A 13,747-nucleotide genomic window follows, 5' to 3' on the forward strand; every position below is an offset into this window, starting at 1 on the left:
ACTGAATTAGTAATCAATCTCCAGAGAAAGGGAAGTTCTGGACCTGATGACTTCCCTGGTGAATTCTGCCAAACATTTAAAGAACTAATGCCAATCCTCAAACTTTTCCAAAAAATTGAAGAAGAGGGAATTCTCACACATTCTATGAGGGCAGTATTACCCTGATACAAAGGCAGACAAAACAACTACAAAATAAAACTACAAACAATATCCCTGGTGAACACTGATGCAAAAATCCTCAACAAAACACTAACAAAGAATTCAGCAGCATATTAAAAATATTATACACCATGACCAAGTGGGATTTATTCCTGGAATGCAAAGATGGTTCAGCATGTGAAAATTGATTAATATAATATGCCACATGAACAGACTGAAAGGGGAAAAAACCCACTTGATCATCTCAATAGATACAGAAAAGGCATTTGACAAAATTCAACACCCTTACATAATAAAAACACTCAACAAACTAGGAATAGAAGGAACATACCTCAACATAATAAAAACCATATATTAAAAAAAAACACAGCAAACACCATATATATTCAGCAGTGAAAGACTGAAAACATTTCCTCTAAGAACAGGAACAAGATGAGGGTGTCCACTTTTGCCACTTCTATTCAAACATAGTACTGGAAGTTCTAACCAGAGCAATTAGGCAAGAAAAAGAAATAAAAAGCATGCAGATTGAAAAGGAGGAAGTAAAATCCTCTCTATTCATAGATGATAGGATCTTATACATAGAAAACCTTAAAGATTCTGCAAAACAAAACAAACAAAAACCCCACAACTGTTAGAGATAATAAACAATTTCAGCAAAGTAGCAGGGTACAAAGTCAGCACTCAAAAATCAGTTGCATTTCTGTACATTAACAATGAATAATCTGAAAGGAAAATTATGAAAACAGTTCAACTCACAATAGCATCAAAAAGAATACTTAGGTATTAACTTAACCAAAGAGGTAAAAGTCTTGTACAATAAACTATAAAACATTGCTGAAAGAAATTAGATAAGACATAAATAAATGGAAACACATACCATGTGTAATCTTCATGGATTAGAAGATTTAATATTAAGATGTCACTACCCAAAGTGATTGACTGATTGAATGCAATCCCTATGAAAATCCCAATCACCTTTTTTTTTTTTTGCAGAAATAGAAAAAATCCATTTTAAAATTCATACGGAAGCTCAGGGGACCCAAAATAGCTAAAACAATCTTGAAAAGGAAGAACAAGTCTGGAAGGCTCACATTTCTTGATTTCAAAACTTTTAGCAAAGCTACGGTCATCAAAACAGTGTGGCAGTGGGACTTTCCTGGCGATCCAGTGGTTAAGACTTTGCCTTCCAATGTGTGGGGTGCAGGTTCAACCCCTGGTTGGGGAGCTAGGATCCCACATGATCACAGCCAAAAGGCCAAAACATAAAACAGAAGCAATATTGTAACAAATTCAATAAAGACTTTAAAAATGGTCCACATCAAAAAAAGTCTTAAAAAAAAAAAAAAACAGTGCGGTAGTGGCGTGAAGAAAGACATACAGAAAAATAGAATAGAATAGAGAACCTAGAAATAAACCCTTGCATATATGGCCAAATGATTCATTGACAAGGGTATCAAGACCATTTGATGGGGAAAGGACAGTCTTTTAACAAATGGGAAAACTGGTTGTCCATGTGGAAAAGGAAGTTGGAGCCTTACATAACACCGTATGCTAAAATTATCTCAAAAGGTATCAAAGACCTAAATAAATGTATAAAACTCTTAGAAGAAAACACAGGGGGAAGGCTTCACAACACTGATTTGGCAGTGATTTCTTGAATATGACACCAAAGGCACAAGCAGCAAAAGAAAAAATAGATTCAACTTACCAAAAATTTAAAAATTTTGGACATCATAAGACAATATCAACAGAGTAAAACAACCCAGAGAATGGAAGAAAATACTGGCAAATCAAATTTGTGATAAGGGATTAATACCCAGAATATGTAGAGAACTCAAAACTCAACAACAACAACAAAAAACCCCAATTTGAAAATGGTCAAAGGACTTGAATAGACAGTTCTTCTAAGATATACAAAGAGCATGTGACCAAAAGCACATGAAAAGATGCTCAACACCGGTAATCATTACAGAAATGCAAATCAAAACTGTAATGAGATAACACCTCATACGCATTTGGATGGCTACCATTTTATTTTAATTTTTTTTTTAACTTTTAAATTTTACTTATTTTTGGTTGCATTGGGTCTTCGTTGCTGCACGCAGGCTTTCTCTAGTTGCAGCGAGCAGGGGCTGCTCTTCATTGTGGTGCATGGGCTTCTCGTTGCGATGACTGCTCTTGTTGCAGAGCACAGGCTCTAGGCGTGCAGGCTTCAGTAGTTGTAGCACGTGGGCTCAGTAGTTGTGGCTTGCAGGCTCTAGAGCGCAGGCTCAGTAGTTGTGGCACGTGGGCTTAGTTGCTTCGTGGCATGTGGGATCTTCCTGGACCAGGGCTCAAACCCGTGTCCCCTGCATTGGCAGGCAGATTCTTAATTTATTTATTTTATTTATTTCTGGCTGTGTTGGGTCTTCGTTGCTGCACGCAGGCTTTCTCTAGTTGCGGCAAGCGGCATCTACTCTTTGCTGGGGTGCGTAGGCTTCTCATTGCGGTGGCTTCTCTTGTTGCAGAGCACGGGCTCTAGGTGTGTGAGCTTCAGTAGTTGTGGCACGTGGGTTCAGTAGTTGTGGTTCGTGGGCTCTAGAGCGCAGGCTCAGTAGTTGTGGCGCACGGGCTTAGTTGCTCCGTGGCTTGTGGGATCTTCCCGGACCAGGGATCGAACCCGTGTCTCCTGCATTGGCAGGCAGATTCTTAACCACTGCGCCACCAGGGAAGCCCCTGGATGGCTACCATTTTTTAAAAAGCGAACAGAAAATAACAAGTGTTAGCAAGGATGTAGAGAAACTGGAAACTTTGTGCATTGTTGGTGGGAATGTAAAATGGTGCAGCTGCTATAAAAACAGTGTGGTGGTTCCTCAAAAAATTAAACATAGAATTACCACATGATTCAACAATTCCACTTCTGGATATATATCCAAAGGAATTAAAAGCAGGGTCTTGAAGAGATATTTGTACGCCCACGTACACGGCAGCATTACTCAGAGTAGCTGAAACATAGAAGCAACCCAAGCGTCCATTGACAGAATGGTTAAGCAAAATGTAGTACTTACATACAATGGATAGTACTCAGCCTTAAAAAGGAAGGAAATTCTGACAACCTACAACATGGATGAACCATGAAGACATTATGGTAAGTGAAATAAGCCAGACACAAGAGGACAAGTACTGTCTAATTCCACTTACACGTGGTACTTAGTATAGTGAAACTCACAGGGACAGAATACAATGGTGGTTGCCAGGGGATGGGAAGAGGGGTTGAGGACTATTGTTTAATGATTACAGAGTTTTAGTTTTGCAGAATGGAGAAGTTCTGGAGACAGATAGGGGTGATGGTTGTACAACCATATGAATGTACTTAATGCCACTGAACTGTATACTTAAAAATGGTTAAGACGGTAAATGTTATGTTATGTGTACTTTTTCACAATTAAAATAAATAATTATCCTGATTTCATAGAAGAGATTATTAAAGGCCAGAGGAGTGATTAGCTTGCCCAAGTGTATACGGCTGGGGATTCAAACCCAAGTGTGTCCACACCCAAGCGTTAGCTCTTTTCACTAAAGGGCATTAAAAGAATAATGACAGAAAAGTTGAATGAAAGTTCACTAATGTGTGGTGTTTTCTATCCTGTGCTACCGTGGGTCTCTCTGTCACTAATTTGGACTTCGAAGTTTGAAGACTTTAAGTCAATATAATGGAAAAATTTATAACAGAAACATTTATCATGGGCTGTATAAAGGACTCCTTGAAAGAGGTAAACTTTGTGATCAAACAGAAGTGAGTAGATCACTCTCAAGCGGCTGCTGGAGAAATACTACTCAAGCTGGGGGTTGCAACAGATGACTTCTAAAATCCAGGCATACTTTGTTTTACTGCACCTCACAGATATTACTTTTTTAAAAAAAAAACAAATTGAAGGTTTGTGATATCCCTGCATTGTCAGATGACAGCATTTTTAGCAATAAAGTTTTTTTTTTTAATTTTATTTATTTATTTATTTATTTATTTATGGCTGTGTTGGATCTTCGTTTCTGTGCGAGGGCTTTCTCTAGTTGCGGCAAGTGGGGGCCACTCTTCATTGCGGTGCGCGGGCCTCTTATTATCGCGGCCTCTCTTGTTGCGGAGCACAGACTCCAGATGCGCAGGCTCAGCAATTGTGGCTCACGGGCCTAGTCGCTCCGCGGCATGTGGGATCTTCCCAGACCAGGGCTCGAACCCGTGTCCCCTGCGTTGGCAGGCGGACTCTCAACCACTGCGCCACCAGGGAAGCCCAATAAAGTATTTTTTAATTAAGGCATGTACATTGTTTTTTAGACATAATGGTACTGCACACAATAAACTACAGTATAGTGTACACAGAACTTTTATATGCACTGGGAAACCAAAAAATACATGTGACTTGAGTTATCGCTATGTTGGCTTGATTGCAGTGGTTGCCTTTATCCTAACAGTCCGCAGGGAAGGGAGATGGGCACGAACCAGGGCCGAAAGCATTGAGGAAAGGAGAGAGAGGCAGGGCCGGCTCCTCTGAGAAGGCCGCCTGCCATAAAGGGCCCCTGGGATTTCCCTCATTGATGACACGGCCGGCACTTACTGGTTCCTCAAGCTTACTCACATAAACATGATGCTCAGACCCAGAAACGCTAGGTGAGTGAAGAAAGCCCTTGAGCACCTCTGATGAAAAAGCATTGACCCCTGCAAGGCAGTGACCTGCATGCCAGCTCTGCCACCTCCTGTGTGACCGTGGGCGCCTCTCTTGCCCTCTCTGGGCCTCAGTGTCCCCATCTGTGAAATGAGGATAACAGCACACCGTCCTTATGGGTTGTTGTATTAAGTGTGTAAAACACACAAAGCCCTTAGAGCACCAGCCCCGCTCAGACATCCCCAGCATCCGCCAACACAGATGCTGTTCAGCGTCTCACATTCATTTATCGTTACGTGTTGATCGTGTATCTTCCCCCGGGCTGCACATGCTGGGTGTACACTTTTTTTTTTTTTTTTGGCTGCATTGGGTCTTCATTGCCGTGTGCGGGCTTCTCATTGCGGTGGCTTCTCTTGTTGCGGAGCATGGGCTCTAGGCACATGGGCTCAGTAGTTGTGGCGCACGGGCTTAGTTGCTCCGCAGCATGTGGGATATTCCTGGACCAGGGCTCGAACCCGTGTCCCCTGCATTGGCAGGCGGATTCTTAAACACTGCGCCACCAAGGAAGCCCTGCCGGGTGTACACTTGTTCCTCACTTTCTCTGCTCTGACCCCACTGCTCTGCCAAGACACCCCTGGCACGTTTCAGGAGCAAGAACGTTTTGTAAAGCGAGTGCACTAGCACATCTCCACGTCCGCCACCTTAGCTTATTTAAAATCCTCACAATCCCACGAGGTGGAGATAACAGATCATCCCCATTCTACCCCGTGGGGAAGGGAAGCGCCTTGCAAACCCAAACACTCTGAAGAAGCTCAACAAAGATCCTGGAAGGACAGGGATTGAGACTCAGGCAGATGCTCACCCCTCTGCAGCCTCAGTCTACCTGTCAGGTGGGAACAATGTTGTTCACCTCACAGGGTGGACGGGGGAACGCAGAGAGAGGACAGTTACAGAGCATGAGCATACAGCAGGTGCCTAATAAATGGTCCTTCCCCCCCCCTTGCCGTGGAGACTGGGCAGCCCCATTACAGCGTCCCATGGGGGAAACAGGCCCAGAGAGGTATGGCAACGTGCCCAAGGCTGCACAGCACTGAAGGCCACCTTAAACAGAAGCACAACATGCTTGTGGGGGAGGGGCTGCTGTGTCCAAGCCTCACCTTTGCCTGGATTCCCTCCCCGAGGACTGTGGGCGTGTGGAAATGAGCAGATCAACCTCGATGTGTCTTTACCAGAAAAAATAATTATAATAATAATTTCCTCTCATTTCACACCGCTATTCTGTGACCGTTCTGGCTTCTGCAAATCTGTCCCCCTGCTGTGTCCCCTGCTCTGTTTCCTTTCTCTTGCTGTTTCCTAGGCACAGTATTTATCACGTTGTGTTCTTTGTCTTTATGTAATCAGAGTTTTCTGGGAAACAGCTAAGTGATGAATCCAGTAGATGTCCTGTGTGCACAGGTTTTTTAATTTGCACACCCCCTGAGGTGGCCTGACAAGCTGTCACCTGGGACACTGGCTGGGGCTGAGGTTCAGAGAGGCCACCTTCCGCCTCAGGGACATCCATATCGTCCCCATCACTTTGGGGGATGGAGCACCTTTCATGATGAGAACAGGATCACCCGAGGCCGACAGCCCCAGGGGACCAGATCCTGGCCCCCTCTGGTCCATGACTGGCTTCTGTCACTAAGCATGATGTTTTCAAGTTCATCTCTACTGTGGCACGTGTCAGTACTTCATTCCCTTTTATGTCTGAATAGTATTTCATTGTGTGGACAAACCACATTTTCTTTACCTACTTTTACTTTCTGTGGCTTTGTGGGGTCTCCGTGCTGCCAGCGTCTGGCCCTCAGCTCCTGGCTCCCTGTGAGTGGTGCTCAAGCACCCCTTGCCCTCAGTATCCTAGTGGGCCTCACATTTGACGGTAAATTGCCAGCACACAGAGGGCCTGCTAAAACCCAGTCGCTGGGCCCACCCCCAGAACTTCTGCTGCTGGACGGCTGGCTGAGGCTTGAGAATGTGCATTTCTAACGAGCTCCCAGGCAACGCCCCTTCCCCCAGTCTGGGGACCACCCTGGAGAACCTGGACAGCAGAGGTCACAGCAGCGATGACAGGAAAAGAAGTATTAGGCACAAACAGCTACTGAATGCCTGCGAGATTCTGGGCCCTGAATGGAGTCCTTCACATAAATATCTCATCACTCCTCACTCCAACCTTATAAGGCAGGCGCTGTTACTACCCCCATCTCACAGATGAGCAAACTGAGGCCCAGGGAGATTAAATGGCCTTGCTGCCGAGTCTAGGAATATCTGTACTGGGGACTTCACAGCCTTCTCAAACCAGTGGGGAGGCATCTGGGTAGAAGGGCACTCATGGCTCCTCCCACAAGGGCAAATGTTCCAAGACAATGGGGCCGCAGGTCACCCCACTGGTGAGAGCCGAGGGCAGGACTGAAACCCAGGCCTGGAGTCTCTGAAGGTTGTGTTTGCATCTGGAGACGTAAGGATAGTCCCGCGAGTCCTCTCTGTGCCTGTCTCCCCACCTCCCCTCATCCCTTCTACTCCCCTCCACCCACCTTCTTGATTGTCCCATGGCTCAAGCGTGCTAAGCCCTTACCTACCCCGGTCCCTTTGCACATGCTGGTCCCCCCACGCCTGGATTGCTCTTCCTGCCTTTTCTGCCTGGCTCACTCATTCTTTGGGTCCAACTTGAACATCACTTCCCCAGAGAAGCCTTTCCTGACCTCCTGGTCTACCATTATTTCCAGTCTCTCATAAACTGTGTAGTATATATCAATACTTAAACATTTATTTGTAAGTTTGCTTACTTATGATGGCAGCTGCCGCTGCTCTAGAGGGAATGGACCATGTTGGTTTTATGCACCATTGCACCCCCATTGCTGGAACGCAGTAGACACTCAGTAGATATTTGTTCAGTGAATGAATAGTGAAGTGAATGATCGCTTACTTTTAGGACTCTTCTCTGTATCTCCTGGTTAAAAGGAACAATTATCTACCTTCATCTATGAGACTTCTCTGAAAAGCTGGCCAAGATGCTGATTGGACCTTGGCCCTAACTGTAATGGCCCAGAGAGTAAAGGCTCGGACTTAAGCCTTATTGATCGCTGCATCCCACCTCATGCCTGGCCCCCAAGCAGATGCTCTGTGAATGGGGGTGATGTGTTGGTCTTCTCAGGTTCACCCATCTTTAAACACCCCACCCAGGTGGCTATGAACCCTGAACTAGGGACGGGGTGCATGTGGGCCCCAAACACATCACTGGGACCATGAGATATCAGTTTACCCTCATCCCCGAGGGGCACTCCATAGACTTTCTCCAAGGATGGGGCTCCCTGTATTCTGTGCTGGGCGGTTCTGTGTCTGCCAGAGAGCAGGTCTCTTGAAAATTTCTTTTTGTGGTTCCCTAACCCTGACTAGGAAGAGGAAATGCAAAACCTGGATCACCCAGAGGCCGAAAATTTTCTAATGCTGAATATTGTAAGAGCTTTTTCATTCTTTACAAAACAGAAGTGTTTCCCTGTCCCACTTGAAATGAATTAGGTGAATTTGAGTGGGTTGTTTTGTCAAGTTACATGAACACGTGGACAATAATTCTGACTTATCTCTGCAGTACAACTACAACGTCTTAAAGCCCACCATTTGATTGTTATTACAGTAACTTGCATTTCTGTGTCTGTGTGTTTGAAGATTCACAAATGCTGCTGGGACTTCCGTCTCTACATTTTGAAACCTCTCAGCATTAAGACTCAAGAATGGGTACTGGCTTCTTCTTTTCTGAGGATCTTACCCATTGCTTACCGTCTATACACTCAGAATACCCCAGTTTACATTCAGGTCCCACAGGAACGTCTAATGGGCATCTCCAACTAAATATGCCCCAAATGGAACTCCTGAGGCCTCCCCCAAACTTGCCCCTCCTCCTTTCCCCTGTGTAGGTGAAGGGCGCCTCTCCCCGGGCTGTTCAACCTGCAACTTGAATCACACGACTCCTCTTCCGTCACCCTCTTCCCACTACATTCAATCCATCAGCAAGTCCCTTCTACTCTGCCTTCAAATTCTATTCATACTGGTTGTTTCATGTCCGCCCAAAGTTCACGTCTACCTGAATCTCAGAATGTGGCCTTATTTGGAAATGGGCTCTTCACAGATGTAATTAGTTATTAAGATGAGGTTACTGAAGTCGGGTATCCTAACTCCAGTGACTAGTGTCCTTATAAAAAGAAGAGAAGACACACAGAGACAAAGCCTGTGTGAAGACGGATGAAGAGATTGGAGTGATGCAGCTACAGGCCGGGGAACACCAAGGATGGATGGCCACCACCAGAAGCTGGAAGACGCAAGAAAGGACCCTTCCCTAGAGCCTTCAGCTGGAGCGTGGCCCCGCCAGAACCTTGATTTGGGACTTGTAGCCTCTAGGATTATTGGAGAATAAGTTTCTGTTATTTTAAGCCGTAAAGTTTATAGTAATTTGTTACAGCAGTCACAGGAAAGTAACACACTCTCCAAATCTATCTGCTTCTGCCATCACTCCCTCCAGGTTACCATCACCCTCGCCTGGAGACCCAGCAGCCTGCCAGCTGGTCTCTGTTCTATTCCCATATGCATATGTACATATGTGTGTACCTATGTATACACACACATACATATATACACACACAATACATACAAATTATATATAAGTAGGTATGTAAATGTATATGCCATGTGTGTAATATACACTAGTGTATCACATGTATATTACACCTAATAAGATAGAGTATTTCCTTCTTCCCAGAAAGTTCTCTCCTATGGATGCAACTAGAGATTATCATACTAAGTGAAATAAGTCAGAAAGAGAAAGACAAATACCATATGATATCACTTACACGTGGAATCTAAAACAGGGCACAAATGAACCTATCTAGGAAACGGAAGCAGACTCACTGACAGAGAACAGACTTGTGGTTGTCAAGGGGGAGGGGGAGGGGAAGGGATGGAATGGGAGTTTGGGGTTAGTAGCTGCAAACTATTACATTTAGAATGGATAAACAACAAGGTCCTGCTGTACAGCACAAGGAGCTATATCCAGTCTCCTGGGATAAACCATAATGGAAAAGAATATAAAAAAGAATGTACATATGTGTATAACTGAGTCACTTGGGTGTACAGCAGAAATTAACACAACATTGTAAATCAACTATACTTCAATTTTTTAAAAAAGCCTAAAAAAAAAAAAGAAAGGAAGTTCTCTCCTGCCCCTTTCCAGTTAATTCCCACCCTACCCCGCCAAGCACCCACTTTCTGATTTCTATCACCGTAGATTAGTTTGCCTGTTACTTGGCATCATATAAATCAAATCGTATAGTATATACTCATTGTATCCGGCTTCTTTTATTTGGCATAATCTTTGGGAGACTCATCCATGGTTTTGTGGATATCAGTAATTTAGTCTCTTATTGCTGAGTTATTCCACTGGATCAAATAATGTTTTAAAAATACAATCAGATCATGTCATCCCTGTGTTTAAAACTCACTCACAGCTCTCCGTGGGCTTAGGTTGAAATGCAATCCCTGACTGTGTCCCTGGATCCTGCTGACCACGCTAATCCCATGACTTGGCATGACCTGCCCTGTGGCCTCCTTCCTCTTCCTCAGATATGCCCACCTCACCCTGGACTCTTAGTCTGATGCTCACATCTCTGAATCTTTCTCATCCTCTGTTCTCAAGTCATGTGTCTTCTTCTCAGAGCAGCCGTCCCTGGCCATCCTGTTGTAAAACAGCATCACACATACCCCCCCACCATGTTCTATTTTATTCTGAATTATCTTACCATTTGCTTGTACGTGACTGGTCCACCCCTACTCCACAAGCTCAGCCTTGCTCACCATTACAGTCTCAGCCCCTAGAGTAACTCCCCAGCATAGTGGGATATTATTCAATATTTGTTGAATAAATGAAGTGATTTGCAAGAGAGTTCACATACAGGTTATGTTTTCTGTGTTATTCATTAGAGCTATTCATTGATATCCCTGGTTCCCTCCTTCTGGACACTCTTTGATGTTAGGCATAGCCATGTGACTTGCTTTGGCCTGTGAAATTTGAAAGGAAGTGATACATGTCTATTCCAGGTAGAAGCTTGCATGGTTGGTGCATGATTCCCCTCCCTTCCCTCTGTGATGGTGCAAATTTGTGTTGAGAGAGACCCTCTACTGGCCTGGGCAACAGGGTAGCTCCAATGACCAGCACCCTCTTGCTGACCTCTACTGAACACATATTATGAACAAGAAATAAACTTGTATGAAGACAATGACATTGGGGGATGTTTGTTACTGCAGCATAACCTGTCGTATCCTGACTTGCTCTCTTCTCCAATGCATTCTCCACATTCCTCTCCTCCCACTCACTCTTTTTTTTTACCCAAGTTATTTATTTATTTTCAGCTGCATTGGGTCTTCGTTGCTGTGCGCGGGCTTTCTCTAGTTGCAGTGAGCAGGGGCTACTCTTCATTGTGGTACGCGGGCTTCTCATTGCAGTGGCTTCTTATTGTGGAGCATGGGCTCTAGGCACGCGGGCTTCAGTAGTTGCGACACGTGGGCTCAGTAGTTGTGGCTCATGGGCTCTAGAGCACAGGCTCAGTAGTTGTGGCGCACGGGCTTATTTGCTCTGCGGCATGTGGGATCTTCCCGGACCAGGGATCGAACCCGTGTCCCCTGCATTGACAGGTGGATTCTCAACCACTGTGCCACCAGGGAAGCCCCCCACTCACTTTTGAGCCCCTCTGATCTAGCATTTCTCAGCCTCTGACCTCAAACGACTCTGTTAAGATTACCAATGACCTCCCCATGGTGAAACCGGATGGTCAAATCTTGGTTCTCATGTGACTTGACCATTACGGTATCTGATGAAGCTGCTCATTCTCTCCTTGTAAACTTTTCTTCACTTGGGAGACAGGATGCCACACCCTCCTGGCTTCCATCCTACTTCTCTGGATACTCTCATCTGTTCTCTCTTGCTGGTTCCTTCTCATCCCCCCCCCACCTCTTCCTGCAGAGCACCCCAGGGCTTGGTCCCAGACCTCTCCCCTCCACTTATGCGTGACTGCATCGGTCTCCCGGCTGCCCCAGGCTGATGACCCCCAGATGTATGTCTGTCACCCATGCTGCTCCCTGATTCCCAGCCTGTATTTTCACCTGCTCACTTGACAGCTCCATGCGGCATCTCATCAACATCTCAAACTTAACACGTCCAAACAGAGCTCCTGATCATCCCCGCGAGCCTGCTGCATCCCTAATTGTTCCTCCCTCAGGGTTCCTGAGTAACTACAATGAGCAGGCCAGAAACTCTGGACTAATCTTTCAGTCCCTTTTTTCCCCCCACGCCTCGCACATTCTGTTTATTAGCAATTCCTGTCAAAATATATCCAGGGTCCTACCTCTTCCCACCACCTCCTTGGCTACCACCTTGCTTCAAGCCACCTGCCCCTCTCACCTGGATTATTGCGTTAGCCTCATAACTGCCCCGGCTCTTGCCCTTGCCCCCATACTGATGATTCTCAACCCAACAGCCTAAAAAATCCATCAGAAAATGTCACTTTTTCTTAAATCCCTCCAGTTTCTCCCCATTTCTCTCACAATAAAACCTACCCTGTTCTAGAGTCACAGATGTAGAAAACAAACTTATGGTTACCAGGGAGAAAGGGGGAGTGGAGGGATAAATTGGGAGCTTGGGATGGACGTACACACACTACTATATCTAAAATAGATAACTAATAAGGACCTACTGTATAGTACAGGGAACTCTGCTCAATACTCCGTAATGACCTGTATGGGAAAAGAATCTAAAAGAAGAGTGGATATATGTATACATATAACTGATTCACTGATTCACACCTGAAACTAATACAACATTGTAAATCAACTATACTCCAATAAAAATTAATTTTAAAAAAACCCTACCATGTTTAACAATGGCCTATAAGGCACTAACCACACAGCCCTGGACACCCTCCTCCCCGGCCCCAGCCTTCCAAGACCCTCCCTCAGTTTCTCCAGCCACCCTGCCCTCCTGGGGTATCACGCTCCCCCTTCAGGGCCTTGCAGTTGCTATATCTTCTGCTCAGGACACTCTGTCCCTAGATCTTTGCTCAAATGTCACCTTCTCAGTAAGGCCCTCTCTGATCAGTCTATTTAAATACTTGGTGGGCAGGATTCTAAGTCCCCAGTGACCATCTAGAGGGGGTGAAACCTATGAAATGATGGGATGTCAGTCCAGTGATTATATTATCTACACAGGGACAAAAGCGGTTCTGAAGATATAATTAAGGTTACTAATCAGTTGACTTTGAGTTAATTGAAAGGGAGAGTATCTTGTGGGCCTGACCTAATCACAAGGGCCCTTTAAATCTGGCTCTAGAGATGAGAGACAGAGGAGGCCAGAAGTCCAAAGCATGAGAAAAATCTGGCACCTGTTGCTGCCTTTGCAGATGGAGAGGACCACATGGGAGCAGCTCCCAGCTGACAGCCAGCAAGGAAATGGGGACCTCAGTCCTACAGACAGAAGGGACTGAATTTGCCAATAACAAGGATGAGCTTGGAAGTGGATTTTCCCCATATCTTCTAGATGAAAACTCAACCCTGCTGATACCCTGATTTAGCTTGTGATGCCCTGAGCAGAAAACCTAGCCAAACTCTGCTAGACTTCCAATCTACGGATGTGAGCTGATACATGTGTGCTGTGTATCAGCAGCTATGTTTGCGGTAATTTTTTATGCAGCAATAGAAAACTAAAACAAATAACAACCTTCAAACCCCTAGAGTGGGAGAATATATTCGCAATCAACATAACCCACAAACAGCTCAGATCCAGAAGATAAAGAACTCCTACCAAACAATAAGAAAAAGACAGGCAACCCAATAGAAAAATGAGCAAAACACCTGCTCAGATGCTTCAT

This window comes from Balaenoptera ricei, chromosome 15 (genome assembly GCF_028023285.1).
Source record: "Balaenoptera ricei isolate mBalRic1 chromosome 15, mBalRic1.hap2, whole genome shotgun sequence".
NCBI lineage: Eukaryota > Metazoa > Chordata > Mammalia > Artiodactyla > Balaenopteridae > Balaenoptera > Balaenoptera ricei.